Here is a 17534-nt window from a genome sequence, read left to right on the forward strand (position 1 = left end):
CCCAGAGAGGAGTCTAGTGGGATTGTCTGTAAGCCGATAGTATGAGCAAAATGGAACTCCTACACTTCCGGTTTGTCCTCCCATCCCCAGGAAGCCATCTGTGTGCTTCCTCAGGCTCTAGCCTGCAGAGGAACCAAATGCTATCAATTCCGGAGTCTACAGATTATCGTCAGCTGCCTCCATCCAAGATGGAGAGTTCTTATCCTTGTTCTCGCCAATCCTCCGAGTTGGGCTTATCTGTGGATGTTAGAAATACGTTTAGGGTGACAAAGCAAAAGACCATCATTCCAACTGCAGTGTCCCAGCAAGTCAGACTCTTATCAAGAGGGCGCCGAGGAAGAGCTAGCACATCAAGACAGGAAGTGCAGTTGGTTTTTATTCTAACGCTGCTGGTGACATCTCTTTTCCCCACGGGCCACCGGTGTTCCCGTCCGACCTTCTCCTGCTCCTGGGAGAAAGGGGTCAGTGCTCTAGGCCATCAAACTCCTAGAATGGAGTGCTGGGTCTCTGTGTACGTGCAGGTTTTACTAAGTGCAGAGTGTTAAGGCATTTGCATAAAAGTCTTACAGGGAGAAAAAAAATATTCCTTATCTTAAACACAAGTTTTATTGTATTGGATACAAAAGACTCACATTTGATATTTCTTCCAGTGGAGTTGAACACCGTCAGCTTCCTTTCCTGGAGGCACAGCATAGCCAGTGGCCATGTGGTTGTGTATTTATTATGGTGACTTGGGCCATGTCTTTGCCCTTTTCCTTTACTGAGTAGCAGGGAAATCCAACAGGATATCCCTGGAGACAAGGAAGTTGGGAAGCAGCAGCCAGTTCCTCTCAGCCTGGAGTCCGTTCCACCTAGAACTGACAAAGCTTGAACTCCAGAAGCCGGGTAGGTCTGCAGACACCAGCAAACAGTGTGTGTGTGTGTGTGTGTGTGTGTGTGTGTGTGTGTGTGTGTGTGTGTGTGTGTGTGTGTCTGCAGGAACCTGAAATACTGTGTGCTTGAAGAGCTAATCATTTGTGGAATGGAAAGCACCATGGGCAGAGCTCTGGGGGTGGGGGAGAGGACAGCCACATTCCAAGAGGCAGCAAGAAAGAGCAGACTGTACAGAACCCCAGCATCAATGAAAGTGACCATTTGGGGCCAGGTAGTGCCCATCCCCAAGGCTACACAGATAGCTGCAATGTCACCTGTTGAGAAGACTGACCCTCTAGGGACCTGAGAAACATCTAGAATGGTGATAATCACAAGATGAGAGGTGACAGAGGGAAGTGCCTTTTGGAGTCCCTGTCATGAGCTCACACAGTCAGAAACATAAATGATACGTTGTGTCGTCTGGAGATGTCAGAATTTGTTGCCTAACAATAAATTCACAACGTGTGTAAGTGGAGTGGTTTGTCAGATTACCCCTCCCACCATGCTCTCCTTGATAGGCAAACACAAGCTGTCATTCAGTCTTAGTTATTAATATTAACTTTCAGATTATATAGTACACACAGTAAATGTGTGCTTTCATGACACATATATGTTATAGGTTGGATACAAAAGGGTTAAAGAGGCAAAGAGTTTCAAAGAGGCCTGAGACACAGAGCTGGGAAACTGATAGCCATTCTGACTCTGGGGGGTGGGGGATGTCAGAGCAGCTGGCTCTCCGGAGAGGGCCTGCAGCTGCTGCCGTACTGTCCAGCTGCAAGGCCACAGCTGAAGTGCGGAGCTGGGTGCAGCTGTAGATGCGGCTGGGCAGGAGTGGGCATGGAGTCTCTGAGGGGCGTGGGTGGAAGGACGGCGGATCTAGACTGGATCTGAAGAGAGACAACCCGAGTAGGCTGTGCAGTGGGGCTGAGGGAAGCTGAGGGAGGCTGCAGGAAGCAGCAGGGAGCTCTCTGCTGTCTGTCAGCTGATATGCACATCAGGGGGTCAGTAGGGGCTGTCGCCAAGTTCCTGTGAGACAGCTACGCCGTTTTCTTGTATGTCCAGTAAGTTCTCGGCCTGGTTTCCTGCTATGGTTTCAATAAGCTCCTGTGCCTAACTACTTGACCCTAATAGAATCATCCGACGGCCCCTCTCTACTCGCAGAGTGTTGTTCTTCAGTGTGTATTTCGTGACCCATGCCAGACAGATACACAACCATCCTCCCTTCTCAAAATGGATCCTGAACCGCTTGTAAAATGGAATCTTTCAGGACAAGGCAAGTCTGAAAAGCCATTGTTTTACAAACCCATAATATAAATTAATTTAGGGCAGAGCCCAGCTGGATCTCACCAGTACCCACCAGGGAGCCTCAGAGCCTTGTGACAACTGTTCTTACCCTTGTGGCACCAGCTGCACTGCTCAGGGTGAAAGGGACCATCACCATCATCTTCATTTGGGTACTGACTCTGTTCCAGGTACTGTGCTAAGTACTAGTATTTTTCAAGAAAGTATAGAAGCCTTTCTGGTTTGTGAATTATTCCTGGGAGAGAGCTCAGGTACTCAAGAAGGAAACTGGAGGCCCCTGTGTAATTCCCACCAGGCTGAAAGTGCACAGGCCAAGAAGTCTTCTAGAGAGACGGGGCTCATGGCGGCACAGAGGTCGGCTGGAGAAAGACAGGCTCAATCTAGAGGGTATAGTGGAAGAAGGGCAGAAAGGATGGAGAGGCTGTGGTTAACTACTGCTGAGAGGGCACCAGAGGGGGAACTAAATGCACAGAAGAGAGCAGCGGACCCTGAAATGGAGGAGGGAGACAAAGCAGAAGGAGAGATTGGCCTTAAGTAAGAGCTCCTGAGGCAGGCATAGGGACCTCTTCCATTCCAGTCATGGTTCCTTGGTGTCAGGTGAAACACTGGCTGCGTGCACACACAGTTTCCCTATCTTATTCTTTACTGTCTATATTTGAAATGGAAACTGTTTGTTTGTTTGTTTGTGAGACAGGATTTCTTTGTATGGCCCTAGCTGTCCTGGAACTCACTGTGTAAACTAGGCTGGCCTTGAACTCACCAAGATCCACTTGCCTCTGCCTAGGGTTAAAGGCATGGGCCACCACTGCCTGGGTGAAATGTAAACCTTTAAAAACTATGTGCGGTCAGCTTTCAAAATGAGGTCAGCTTATGAAGAGAACAGGTTTATTCCGGCTCACTGTGTTGGAGGCTCACCCTGATCTGCTCATCTGTCGCTGTGGGCCTGGGGTGAGCGGAATGGTGGAAGCACGTGGAAAAGATGAATTCCTTCCTCATTTCATTGTGAGTCAAATAACACAGGGAAAAGGAAAGTCCCCATCCTGGGTACCAGTCAATAACAGTACCCTGTCCTCCATCCAGCAGCATCACTCTGGGGCCAACCCTTACCACACAGGGTTAGGGGAATGCTCAAAATCCAAACCTTTGTCTATCAAAAGGCAATTTCAAGGCCCACAACTGTAATCTTAGCACTTACGAGGCTGAGGCAGGAGGACTGTGATTTCTAGTCTTGGGGAGCTCAGAAAGATCCTCAAAAACAAAGTGTTGGTATGTGGAGCAACTGTTGAAAAGTTGAAAAGGACCCTTGGAACAAGACTCTCACAGAGCTGATAAAAGTGTCAATGCAGAAGACACTGAGAATCCTTCAGCCAATACCCAGCCCTAAAATACAGAGGCCTGGGGCTGGAGAAATGGCCTAGTGGTTAAGAATGCCCGCTGCTCACATAGAAAGACCAGAGCTCACTCCCAGCACTTACACACTCAAACAGGATGGTCAGCGAGGCTTGCTGGTTTCCAGCCTAGAAGACACCTTCATCAAAGCAACAAGGTAGAGAGTTGGGGAGAGGTGGACCCTCAATACCCTGCATGCACCCCCATGCACACACGTGTGTACCTCATGTGCACACTTGCACACATATACACACAACTTCTATTTTCCCAAATAAAATATACAAATGACTAATGAGCACAGTCCATTCATATCCAAGGGAAACAGGCAACATGGCGGGACGGCTCAGAGCTTGCCAACAGACGCATCTGCAGGACCCAGCCGCTGAAAAGATAGAACTGGCTCCCACAAGCTCTCCTCCCACCTCTATAGGTGGCCTATTGTATCCCCTGGATGCAGGAAGGTAAAGGGAAAGATGTTGCAAAGGGCCAAAGGATAGAAACACCCCAAGCAAGGGTTGAGTCCATCAGCTACTGAGTAGGCTGGCCTTGAACTCACAGAGGTTCACTTGCCTCTGCCTAGAATCAGAATGTGCCAGTGCTGATACACATTACAGCATGGTGAACCCTGAATGTCTTTATGACACTGGGGATTGAACTTGAGGCTTCAAGCTTGCCAGGCAAGTTTTCTTCCACTAAGCTGTCCCCTTATCCCAGATGAGTTAAGGGAGAGAAGCCAGTCATGAAAGACCACATGGTACAGGGTTGTGTTTGCACGACAGCCATGGCAGAGGACCTGTCTGGACATCAAGAACTACTCACCTAGAGCTGGAGGAGGTTTGAGAGTGGGGAGTTGGTCACTCAGGGTTTCTGTTGCTGTGGTAAACACCATAGCCAAAAGCAAGTTAGGGAGGAAAGGGCTTATTTCAGCTTACACTTCCAGGTCACAGTTCATCAATGAGCGATGTCAAGCAGGAATTCAAGCAGAAATGAGAGGCAGGCAACGATGCAGAAGCCAGGGAGGGATGCTGCTTACTGACTGACTTTCTCCCTGTGATTTGCCCAGCCTGCCTTCTTTTGCTACCTAGGATCACATGCCTAGGGGTAGCATCATGCCTAGAGCATGGTCCTTCCATCATCGATCACTAATTAAGAAAATACTGGGGGTGGGGTGGGGTGGAGAAATGGCTCAGCGGTTAAGAGTACTGACTGCTATTCCGGAGGTCCTGAGTTCAAATCCCAGTAACCACATGGTGGCTCACAACCATCTGTCATGGGATCTGATACACTCTTTGGGTGCATCTGAAGACAGCTACAGTGTACTCACATATAATAAATAAATAAATCTTTAAAAAAAAGAAAAGAAAAAGAAAATACTTGGGCTGGAGAGATGGCTCAGTGGTTAAGAGCACTGACTACTCTTCCAGAGGTCCTGAGTTCAATTCCCAGCAACCACATGGTAGTTCATGACCATCTGTAATGGGATCTGGTGCCCTCTTCTGGTGTGTCTGAAGACAGCGTCAGACATAAAATAAAATTAATTAATTAATTAAAAACCTTTTAAAAAGAAAAGAAAATACCCCCACAGTGGCCTCATTGGAGGTGTGGCCTTGTTAGAGGAAGTGCGTCACTGTCGAAGCAGGGCTGCAAGGTCTCATATATATATGCTCAAGTCCCACCAGTGTGATCCAGACCCTCCTCCTGACTGCCTGTGGGTCAAGAAGTAGAACTCTGGGTGGGAGGGGGAGCTGTGTGAGGATGGGACTAGGAGGAGAGGCTGCAATCTGGATGTAATAAATAAATGTGAATAAATAAATTAATAAATGGAAAAAACAAACAAACAAAAAAGTAGCAGCACTCTTGGTTTCTCCAGTACCATGCCTGCCCGCATGCTGAATGGACCGGTTCTCATGTAGCCCAGGCTAATGGATTGAACCTCTGAACCTGTAAGCTAGCCTCAGTGAAGTGTCCTTTACAGAGCTATGCTGGTCATGGTGTCTGCTCACAGCAGTAAAGCCCTAAGTAAGACAGAGTGGTTGGGAAGATGGCTCAGCTGATGATGTACTTGTTGTGTATGGGAATCCCAGTGCCTGGAGGTAGAGGCAGGAGGATCCCTGGAGCTCACTGGTAGCCAGTCAAGGCCAAGTCAGGGAGCCCCAGGTTTGGCGAGAGGCCCTGCCTCTAAACTTAAGACAAAGAGGGACTGAGGAAAACTGTGTCAGCCTCTGGCTCCTACACACATGTGCTTGTGCCCAGTCACCTGCATAAACCTGTGCTCGCACACGTGCTGGGGTCCCTGCAAGCATCTTGGTTGGCAGGGAAATGATTCTTCACCTCCATGTAGAGCAGTTAAGCACATTTACATTTAAGCACAGTAAAACTTTAGGGACAAATTTCCACATGACAACTACAATAAAGATTACGGTTGGCCACGTAAGCACTTCCCTGCTAAATATGTCTATATAACAAATCACCTGTGACCTTCACCATAAGAGCGAGTTCTGGTGACTGATAAACAGTGTTCAACTTTAGGGCCTAAGAGGAATGTTCAGGATTTGGGGATCCAGGAGGAGGCTGGTTCCATAGAATAGCAAAAGATCCCCAGATTGTTAGACAGTACCCATTCCAGCCTTCTGGTTCCCCCAATGCTCTCTCTAAGCTGTGCCTTTTGCGCACATGTACACATAAAAACATTCATACTTAGAGTCTGATACATGGTCATCAACCTTTGATACCCGGTATACACATGTGGGCATTGCTGGGGTACAGGGGAGCTCAGTACCCCAGAGCCCACCGGCCTTCAGTTAGTCCCAGGGCCTCCCCCAGCTCATTGCCTGTTTCCCACCCCCTCCCCCATTCTTTCAGATTGGCTAGAGGGATCACATCCATTCCTCTCAGTTTCAAAATATAAAAGGAGGCAGCATTAGAAAGCCCACTCTTAGGTTGATGACGAAATCAGCCATAATAACTGACAAACTCAGTTAGTAGGAGCTTGTCACATAGTAGGAGAGAACTGACTCCCGCAGGTGGCCCTCTGACTTGTGCTGTGGGGTGGGTGTGTGTGTGTGCGTGCGTGTGTGTGTGTGTGTGTGTTTAGTCCAGTCTTGCCGGGTAGTGGTAGTACACACCTTTAATCCCAGTACTGAGGAGGCAGAGGCAGGCGGATCTCTGTGAGTTGAAGTCAGCCTGATCTATAAGTCACTTCCAGGATAGCCAGGGCTACATAGAGAAACCTTGTCTCAAACAAACAAACAAAACAACAGCAGGGATTGGAGATTTAGCTCAGTGGTAGAGTGCTTGCCTAGCAAGCCCAAGGCCCTGGGTTCAGTCCTCAGTTCTGAGAAAACAACAACAACAACAACAACAACAACAACAACAACAACAACAACGAAGTCGTCTCCTTCATATGGCCACTGGTAGCCCTCCTGGGCACAAGGGTCTAGTCTGCACATGCGCAGGACTCTCTGTGGTGACCCACATCCAGCCCTGGAGTGTCAGCTCTTTCTGGTCTCTGACCAGGGTTGTGTTCTGTGGAAGCAAGCCAGCTGGCGAGCCTCCCACTGACCGCCTACCCCAGATTCCCCCTTTATCTCCTGCAGCCTCTTCCCAGGAACTTCCGGGAATGCAGAGCTAACTCTGCAGAAGGCTGCAAAGCTTCCAACACAGAGCTCCCCGTTTTCGGCCAAAAGCAGACATACAGAGCACTCAGAGCAGTCGTTTTCAAGACATCAGGCAATGGGGGAGAGTAGTCCCGCGGATGGGGGAAATGAGGTCCAGACCACCGCTGGCCTGAGAGTCTTCCAGACCACAGAGCAGGAAGGGGACCCTGCAGAGTCCGCTGGACTTCCTGAGTGTGGGAAACAGTATTTGGGGCAGCGAGGTGGCTGCTGTGGGTAGGACAGAGTGGTAAAGAGCGATCCCCCAAGTGCGTGTTCCCTGCGGGTGGGTCCCTGCTCCAGCAGAGCAGTCATTACTATTACATCCCACACGTGGAAGGGGGCAGTGACAGAGGATGTATCCACAGGAGGCTCCGGGGTCAAAACTCAGACCCCATCCTCCCTCCCTCCCAAAAGCAAGGAAAATATCGGAGTCCCCGATTGAGCCAGAGATAAGAGCGACGTCTGAAGTTCAGCCACAGCTCTGGGTGGGATTGACAGCGTTACAGAAGAGCACATTCTCAAAAACAGCGCAGTGCAGACCTCAGGGAACGAAGCAGAAGGAAAAAGATTGGGGGCGGGGTGGAGAAGACCATTAAAAATACAGTAAACGCAAAGAAAGCCATTGACCCAGAGCGACTTCAACCAGTGTGAACAGTGTTACTAGGAGCCTTGGGAAAGAGAACAGAGCGGGGAGAACCATTAGAGGATTTGTGGTAGAAAGTTACCGCATTGGATGGTGAAAGTTAAACTCCAGAGCTCCAAAGATTTCTTTGAACTTGCAGCACAAGAAGCCAGAAAACCGGGCCAGCAAAGACTGACCGCCACACCTGATGACAAGAGTCTAGTCGCCGGGACTCACACACTAAGAGGGAACTGACTGGCATTCACTCACACAGACACACACATAAGTAATGAGAATAAGACTGTGTGGGGGCTGGAGAAATGAATTAGCCGTTCAGAGCGCCGACTGCAGGGCTGGAGAAGTGAATTAGCCGTTCAGAGCGCCGACCGCGGGGCTGGAGAGATGGCTCAGCCGTTCAGAGCGCCGACCGCGGGGCTGGAGAGATGGCTCAGCCGTTTAGAGCGCCGACTGCTCTTGCGGAGGACCTGGGTTTGGCTCCAGCCTCCATCCGATGGCTCCCAACCGTCTACAGATCTAGTCATATACAGAGGATCTGATGTCCTCTCCTGACCCCCATGGGCTCCAGGCATGCACACAGCACACACGTGCATGCAAGTATGACACCCGTGAACATAACATAAACGGGTGTATAAATGCATACGTGCGTGAATAATATTAATAGTAATAATATTAGGCCTGCAAGGTGATTCATCAGGTAAAGGCATTTGCTACTAAGCTTGAAGACCTCAGTGCAGTCTCTAGACTCAGGTAGCGTCTCCCACAAGCTGTCCTGTGACTTCCAACACACACTTTGACATGCATATACCCAACTCCGAGTAAATAAGTGGTTTTTGGTTTGTTGGTTTGGTTTTGCTTTTGCTTTGTTTTTCCATGACAGGGTTCTTCTATGTAGCTCTGGCTGCCCTGGAACTCTCTGTAGACCAGGCCAGCCTCTGACTAACAAGATCCACCCGCCTCTGTCTCCCAAGAGCTGGGACCATGTGTCACTGCTTACTTAGCCCAGATAAATAGCGTAAACGATTTTTAAAGAAACGACCCAGCCCAGGTTTGTGATGCACACCTGTCACCCTAGCACTGGAGAGGCGGGGTTTAAGCGGCTTGATCTAGATCCTGAGTTCCAGGCCTGCTGAGGATCCATACTGAGATCCTGTCTCAAAAGAAAGGGAAAAAAACAAACAAACAAAACTCAGAAGAAACAACTCGGAAGTCACTAGTTCACTATCTGGACAGCGGTGGTTGTTTCCCAAGTGTGTGCATCTGTCAAAACACATCCACATTCCATCCCAGGCACTGTGTGCCCCACTCTTCATACGACCAGACACAGGACGGCTTCTGGTTAGAAAGACGATGTGCAAGCATGTAGGACAGAAGCTGTTAGCATGTGAGTGTCCACGTGTGTTCACGCAAAGTGAGAGTGTGCTTGCATGTCTGGATGCATGCATGCTCGAGGGCTTCTGTGAGAGTGTGCATAATACATGTGTGCACATGCGCATGTTTGTGGGCACGTGCACGAGAGTATGAAAGCGTGTTTATGTGCACACGTGCATCTGAAGATCCGTGTGCGTTTATGTGAGTGGGTGAGCACATGTGTGTAAAGTCGTATGTGTCCGAGTGGGAGGGTCTAGGAAGGAGCCTGAGAGCAGCTTCTGCTTTTACTCATTCCCGAAGCCCTCACGGCCCACAGAGCAATGCTGTGGCTTGCTCTCTGTGGAGGTTCTGAGCACAGCTTCATGCTGCTAGGCGTTTCTCTCTGTGCTCGGTGTCCTCTGCTGAGAGCCAGGGCAGCAGAGGCATCGTCATTGTCACCATGCCTGCCTTTCGCAGCAGAAGGCATGACAGGAATCTTGAGTGGTTGCGGCAGAAAGCTGAGCTCAGTGAGCACGAGGCAGAAAGGGGCTTTGCTAACTGAGGGCAAGCAAGGAGAGTGTCTGGTGACCCAGAGGACAAGGGAAGGAAACATCACAGCCCAACATGGGCACTTGGAACCAAATTCAGAGCTTCTGTAAGAGCAGTATGTGCTCTTAATCACTGAGCTATCTCTCCAGCTCTGGTAACATTCATCTTTGACAGAAGACTTTAAGGATTCTGTGATCCACAGCAGCTTGTTGTGTTTTGTTTTTAATGTGTGAGTGTGTGTGTGTGTGTGTGTGTGTGTGCGCGCACGCGTGCGCACGTTCACACATGCACATGTTTATGCATGATAGGGGCAAGTTTATATGTGTGCATGTTTGTGTGTGCGCATGCCAGTGTGCACATGCCACACACATGTGGCCAGGGCAGAGGGCATCCCAAATGCTGGTCCTCACCTTCTACCTTGTTTGAAGCAGTCTTGTTCAATGCTACTTAAGCCAGATCTCTTGGCTTTGGGAGATTTTCGGGTTTCTGCCTCCCGTCTTGTGAGAGGAGTTCTAGGATTGCATCTGCAATGAGTCTAGCTTTTGCACAGGTTCTGGGGACTTGAGCTCAAGCCCTCGTGCAGGCCGCAGCAAGCACTTTACTCACCCAGTTTTGGACTGGGACTCAGTTTTGTTGTAATGGTGCACACACGAAGGGGCAACAGCTGGCCAAGCAGAAGATCGAAGGATTAGCACACACCACCATTGCTGCAGATCACAGGGTCCCAGAGCATGGGGGCGGCTTGAGCTCCTTGGGGCAGTGAGTGTGGGTCGGGGCACCTTGTCAATGCCCAGAGATTGGAGTTCGATGATGTTTTAACATGCTAGTAGTCATGGAGTTCCTATTAGTAACAGAACCAAGAAAGTCATAGATGAAGACGCCCTTCAAACACATCAGGCATGTGGGCGTGTGGCTGTTAGTCTTGGAGTTGAAAGGTTTAGAATCAGCATGGAAGCTACCTTCTGAGTGTGGTGTGAGGGAGGTGGGAAGGCAGAGCCACTGTGGGTGGCACCATGCCCTCGTTGGGGTCTTGGGCTAAGTAAAGAAGAGAAGGGAACTTAAATACCAGCATTCATGTCTGCTGTACTCACGTCATTTCTTTCAAGAAGATGGGCTCCAGAGTGAGGCTAGCTTAAGGGCCTAAGGAAGGATCTCGCCTCGTCTCTGCCACATAGGCAGTGTGGAGGTCACTCGGGTCACTAGCCACCTCTGGTCTGTGTTGTGGGAGCTTGGGGAGCCTCTGACTATCCAGACAATGTAAGGGTCATCTGGGGGAGCTCCTGACTGTGGGGTCGTTTAGGTGGTGCCAGCCACCTCTGGTCCTGGTTCTAGAAGCTCAATAAGGCCTGGTCCAACAGATAATGCAGGTCGCCAGGCCATTAATCACCTCCAAGCCCCAGCTCTCTGGATGGAAAGAATGGGTTTGAGAAGACAGTTCTTATGGTTTTCTTGGACATCTATGTGCACAAGGACCCTCATGCCATGCTCCTAGCAACCCTCTGCTTCATTTTTGGAACAAGATCTCCTGGTGAACCTAACGCTTAGCACTTTGGTAAGACTGGCTGGTCAGCAAGCTTTGGGGAACCCCCTGTCTCCACCTCCCCAGTGCTGAGAATACAGGCATGCACCATCACACCCGGCTGGTGAGACCAGTGGTTCTGTTCTCGAAGAGGACTTGAGTTCAGTTCCCAACGTCCACACTGGGTGGCTCACAGCTATCTACAACCCCAGCTCCAGTGAGCCTGAGGGCTCTGGGATCCATAGGCATTTTCATTTGATGAGCACAAACTCACACATGAATACACACAGACACAAACACACAAACACACACACACACACACACACACACACACACACACGCATGCACATGCACACACACATGCGTAATTAAAAACAAGTCTTTATAAAGCCAGGCAATGGTGGCAGAGGCAGGCAGATCCTGGAACGGAGTGAGTTCCAGGACAGCCTCAGTTGAGTTTGGTGTAATTATGCTTCCATGTGCACCGGGGGTTGTACTACACCAGGAAACTGTTGTCTAAATTATACTGTGTTTAAATCTGTTGGGTACAAACTGCCAGCCGTCAGACTCCTTAGCAGGTTTGAAAGATACAGAAGACGGAGCCGATGTACCGTCATCCTCCGAACATCCCTTTCTTCACTGGAGGAACACGGCCACGGCTGCGCTCATGACCATCAGCCTGGATCCAGATGCTCCCAGGAGAAGCTTCTCTCTGGCCCGCATCCCAGGAATCACTGTGTGTGAAGAAACCTCATGCTTTTATTATTCAGACTCAGAGAGCCATGGAGCCCATGTTACTTACTGCATTGGCTGATTTCCCCGCAAAGAACTCGACTCTGTGATGAGCTGCTCACCTAGCCTTTTCCTGCTACTCTTTTGAACTTCTCTGCTCCAGAGATCTCTTTAAAGGCTATTTTATTTTACACTGTTTTTTAGATAGGGATTCAGCATTGCATTCCAAGCTGACCTCAAACTCATGATCTTCCTGCCTTGGTCTCCCGAGTCCTTGAATTATAGATGTCCGTCAAGCCAGACTCTTACTCTTGTTTTGTTTTGAGACAGATTTTTATCTCTGTAGTCCTGACTGTCCTGGAACTCACTCTGTAGAGCAGGCAGGCCTTGAACTCTGATATGCATGCCTCTGTCGTCCAAGTGCTAGCATTAAAGGCGTGCGCCACCACACTTAGCTTCCATACAACAGTGTTGATCATATTATTTCCCTTCCCTCAACTCAATTTTATAGAGGAATAATGAGTCACATTGTATTTCACCACCACCACTAAGTGTCAGCTTCTGTATAGGAAAGGGCCCAGAGGCAAGGCAAAGCAGCCTTCTTCAACTGCGAGATTCTCCACTCTGGAAGCTGGGACTTTGGTGGGATGGATAGGAAGGGTCTTCCTGGCACTCACTAAAACTACTTTAGGCCTAAACCCGTGTGCCATCTTAAACCTGTTCCCCACCCAGGGAGTGTAGCCATGTTGTCTCACAGATTAGAACACTTAGCCACAGCTGACGTAGAGTCACCAACCCACAATTTAATTGTTGAGCCACACTTTTAACAAAGGGTTGCACACCTGTAGGCTGCACACCTGCAGGCTGCACACCTGCAGGCTGCACACCTGGTTCTACCCCATTCCAGCCAAACACTGCACTTCTGTCAGCTGGCTCCAGGGGGAATTCCACACCACATACTAAGAAAGGAGCTGCACACTTGCAGGTTGTGACCCTGTCCAACACACACACACACACACACACACACACACACACACACACACACACCCAGAGAGGTCAGAAGGAAAAGTCGCAGCTGGTCTCCACAGGATTGTTTTCTCTTTTCTTTTCTTTTTCCTTTTTTTTCTTTTTTTCTTTTTTGTTTATTTTCAGAGCTGGGGACCGAACCCAGGGCTTTGCGCTTGCTAGGCAAGCACTCTACCACTGAGCTAAATCCCCAACCCCCACAGGATTGTTTTATACCACAGACTCCATAGCTGGTTTGCAGGCAGCAGGGAAGCCAACAGCCTCTTTGTAAAAACATTCATTGTACAAGACAGGCTTAGCGAGGATAGAAAGTCACTCTTTCTGTTTCCTTACTGACACCATGAGGTGTTGCCTGAACAGGGCTTGAGAAGGTTGGGTTAGGCTGAGGTAGCCCTGCCTTGCTCTGCAGTGACCTTACTGTATGGATCCTACTCAATGGGTCTTTCCTTGAGGTTCCCCAGGGCACCCCTCCCCACACTGCAATAAACGGGGATCACAGGACCAACAAAAGGTGACCAATGGGATAAGAACTATGTGAGGCACAGTTGGAACAAGTAAGGCCCAGTATGTCGCCAGGGTCAGGAAGGGTCAGTACCTTGAGTACATGCCAATGGCTCTGAGACTCTGAGTACCTCAGCAAGAAGAGAGAAACTTTTATTCTGTGCAAAATCCATGGAGTATCCAATCCACCACAGACACTGTGGCAGAGGAAGCATTCACACTGCTGTATACATTCAAACTCCTGTGCACACATTCGCACTGCTGTGTGTGTACATTCATACTGCTGTGTCCACATTCACATTGCTATGTACACATTCATGCTGCCATGTACAATTCACACTGCTATGTACACATTCACACTGCTATGTACACATTCACACTGCTATGTACACATTCACACTGCTATGTACACATTCACACTGCTGTTACACATTCACACTGCCGTGCACACATTTACACTGCCATGTGCACATTCATACTGCTCTGCACATCCACACTGGTGTGTGCACATTCACACTGCTGTGTCCACATTCACACTGCTGTTACACATTCACACTACCATGCCCACATTCACACTGCATGTGCACATTCACACTGCTGTTATACATTCACACTGCCGTGCACACATTCACACTGCTGTGTGCACATTCATACTGCTCTGCACAGCCACACTGGTGTGTGCACATTCACACTGTGCCTACATTCATACTACCATGCCCGCATTCACACTGCCGTGCACACATTCACACTGCCATGTACAATTCACACTGCCATGCACACATTCACACTGCCATGCCCACATTCACCCACTGCCATGCCCACATTCACACTGCCATGCCCACATTCACACTGCCATGCCCACATTCACACTGCCATGCCCACATTCACACTGCCATGCCCACATTCACACTGCCATGCCCACATTCACACTGCCATGCACACATTCACACTGCCATGCACACATTCACACTGCCATGCACACATTCACACTGCCATGCACACATTCACACTGCCATGCACACATTCACACTGCCATGCACACATTCACACTGCCATGCACACATTCACACTGCTGTGCACACATTCACACTGCCATGTACAATTCACACTGCTGTGCACATATTCACACTGCCATGTACAATTCACACTGCTGTGCACACATTGTCGCCACCTCACCCCAGCACTGTATGTTCTCCAGCTGGTATGATTTGAATGTAAAATGTCCCCTAATGGGGTCCTGTGCTTGTACACTTGGTCTCCCACTGATGACACTGTTTTGGGAAGATTATAGGATCTTTTGGACATATAGGACATATAGCCCAGCTCTCAGATATCGGTCTCTGGAGCAAGCCTTGAAGAATATGAATCTCTGATCCTGGCTGGGGCTCCCAGCTGCCTCTACAGACACCAAAAGCCACCAAAGTCTGGCTACCATGGCGGCCCATACCCTCTAAAGCCATGAGCCCAGATAGACCTTCTAAAAGTATTCTGATGCCGGGGTCCAGCTTCGACACAGAATCGGAGTTCTCAACTGGAAGCAGGGATATCTGGAAGGCGCATAATAAATAAACACAGACTACTCTTTGGGAACAAACTGACAGGCAATTTCAAGGCTTAAAGTCTCTCTCTCTCTCTCTCTCTCTCTCTCTCTCTCTCTCAGCTCGAGGCTGCACACATTCTGCATTCTCTTGCTCACTCTGCCTTTTTTATTGTGCTTTTCTTTTCTCGAACTCCCACACTCATGCACATTACCCTTTCATTCTCACACACACTCTTCATACACACCTCGCACATATCTCACACACACCACATGCACTCTCCTTTCACTCACACACACAATCTTCATACACACCTCACAGTCTCTCTTCACTCACTCTTCACATGCTCTTCTCATGCTCTCTCTCTCTCTCTCTCTCTCTCTCTCTCTCTCTCTCTCACACACACACACACACACACACACACACACACTCTCATGGACACCTCACTCTCTCTCTACTAGCTCTCCATTTGTTCTTTACATGCTCACACATGCTCACACATGCTCACACATGCTCTCTCACTTGCTCCCTCATTGGCTCCCTCATTCGCTCTCTAGCCTTACTCTTGCCCCAGTCTTTTATTGATAATCCAAAAGCTGGTAGAAAAAAGGCATTGTATAATCATTGCCAAATCAAATTCAAAAGAATAACCACATCCCACAAAGAGCTAAGAATTATAATTGTTCCCCAAAGTTTCAAGCTTCCCCTATTCCCAGGCCTGTGGCCAAAATAATAATCGCAAACTTATCATTATTTAAACTTTAACTTTTGACTTATTATACTGCAGAGCTCAGAGCTCCAAGGTCAGCTACTTACATTTTCCTGTGAAGCTCTAATGATAAATGACATCAGCAAAGCTGCCAGGCAGTGGCCAGAAAGAATCGTTAACCCTTAACTCAGTGGTTCTGCTAGCTTTCTGTTCCTTGCACACAATGACTCTCGTAAGAGTCCCAGTGTATTGTCTTAGTTTTACTAGTATATAATTTTATATATTCTATACTTCCTTATCCAGGAACCAGTCTCCTAACTTCAATAACTTTTTCCTAACGTATTTCCTAACTTCAATAACTTTTTCCTTTCTTGAGGTCCCAATATTGGCTCTAATTCATTTTCTAATAATTTCTTTAAAGCTTCTTTGCAAGTCAAGCATTAATCTGGAGCTACCATTGTGCAGTTATTACATTGTTTCCAAGATGAGAACACAAAGCATGCACCTGGGCCATTAGGGCTGTGCTTGTGCTCTGCCCCTGTGCCTTGATTTCCAATTGTTTAAGAATCATAACATCTTAATTTCACAGAATTCACCAGAGCAGAAGGAGAAAGAAGTAGGAAGGTCAGACATAATAGAATAATTATGCACACCAAGGCCAACTGAAAGGCAGTCACGCACAAATGAAATCTATACAGCTGTTGTCCAGGGCTAAGGTTAGGAGAAATGGGAACCACCAGTTTTTACAAAGAGCTGCTGCGGGCTACTGAGATGTCTCCATCCTGGCCTACTGCAGGCAGCCTCTCATTTCAGATGGCGGGTCCCCTGGAGGGATGTGTCTCCTGCTTCTCAGGGTCCCAGATGCCACCCTTTTTACAAAGGAGCTGCCCTGGGCTTCTTTTTTTTTTTTTTTTTATTTTTTTTTTTTTTTTACTTTTTTTTTTTTTTTTTTTTTTTCGGAGCTGGGGATCGAACCCAGGGCTTGCGCTTCCTAGGCAAGCGCTCTAACCACTGAGCTAAATCCCCAACCTGCCCTGGGCTTCTGAGATGTCTCCATCTCAGCTTACTGCTGGCAGTCCCTGTCATCGTATGCTGTCCCCAGCATTCTGACAGTGAGAATAACACACTAAAGGCTCTGTGGTGGTTTATTTATTAGTTATTATTATCATTATTATTGGTTTTGTTTTGGGATACAGCATTTTTCTCTGTGTAGCTCTGGCTGTCCTGGAACTCACTCTGTAGACCAGGCTTTGAACTCACAGAGCTTCCCCTGCCTCTGCCTCTGTCTCTGCCTGAGTGCTAGGATTAAAGGCCTTCGCCACCACATTCTGCAGTGGTTTATTTTTGGTTTCACAGTGGTGGGGCTAGAGTTCAGAGCCTCACACGTGGTAGGCAAGCGCTCTGCCTCTAGCTACACTCTCAGCAACGAAGCTGGATAGTAAAAATTGCCTTGTTCCGCAGGTTACGGTTGAAAACGTTACTGAAGTTTCTAGAGGGGAAAGGACGCTTAGGGTCTAGCTCTGCTCTGAAGGCTTCCCAGTCAAGGAGTGGCCAAGTAGGACACAGCTGGAGATGGGGCAGAGGGAAGCCAGGGAAGGGAGAGGACAGAGACCTAGCATCGTCCTTGTTGGGCTGAGGAGTAGGGAGAGGCATCAGTATGGGCTTCAAAGGGCAAGTTTTTCCCTGTGGTCTAACTAGGCCTGATAAACAG

Source organism: Rattus rattus, chromosome 6 (genome assembly GCF_011064425.1).
Source record: "Rattus rattus isolate New Zealand chromosome 6, Rrattus_CSIRO_v1, whole genome shotgun sequence".
Taxonomy (NCBI): domain Eukaryota; kingdom Metazoa; phylum Chordata; class Mammalia; order Rodentia; family Muridae; genus Rattus; species Rattus rattus.